The sequence below is a fragment of the Penaeus monodon genome, chromosome 23, assembly GCF_015228065.2.
Source record: "Penaeus monodon isolate SGIC_2016 chromosome 23, NSTDA_Pmon_1, whole genome shotgun sequence".
In the NCBI taxonomy this organism is placed as follows: Eukaryota; Metazoa; Arthropoda; class Malacostraca; order Decapoda; family Penaeidae; genus Penaeus; species Penaeus monodon.
This window is the reverse complement of record NC_051408.1, coordinates 41,944,785-41,945,091: the sequence shown is the minus strand read 5'-3', so window position 1 is coordinate 41,945,091 and position 307 is coordinate 41,944,785. Positions and strand designations below refer to the sequence as shown.

General features: G+C 69.7%; 1 long non-coding RNA gene across 1 annotated transcript in view; it reads left to right on the top strand.

Annotated features, from left to right (window-relative positions):
• The first annotated feature begins 57 nt into the window (after positions 1-57).
• Positions 58-307, top strand: part of LOC119588436 — a 4,672-nt gene continuing 4,422 nt past the window's right edge. Inside the window, exon 1 of the long non-coding RNA XR_005230090.1 lies at positions 58-99. This is a non-coding gene — a long non-coding RNA (uncharacterized LOC119588436). The remainder of the gene's footprint in view (positions 100-307) is intronic.

Here is a 307-nt window from a genome sequence, read left to right as displayed (position 1 = left end):
GCGTGCGATCCGGAGCCCGCGCGGTGGGTGCAGGGCGTGTGCGCGTCAGTCTGGTGGAGAGAGTGGTGGTGGAGACAGTCCCTTGCGGAAGCCGGGCTTGTAAGTGCCGCCTCTCACACCGTCCCTCGGCGCCCGCGTCCGCGTCGCCGTCCGTCCTGGCCCTTCGCAGGACTCTCGCGGTGCCCAGGACGCCGTGCGTGTGTGTGGGCGAGTGCCTTGACCCGCCGGGGACGCCAGGGTCGGCGGTGCACCTGACTTGGGCTTCGTTGAGATCGGTGGTCTTTTCCTTCGCCTTTCAGCCCTGGCG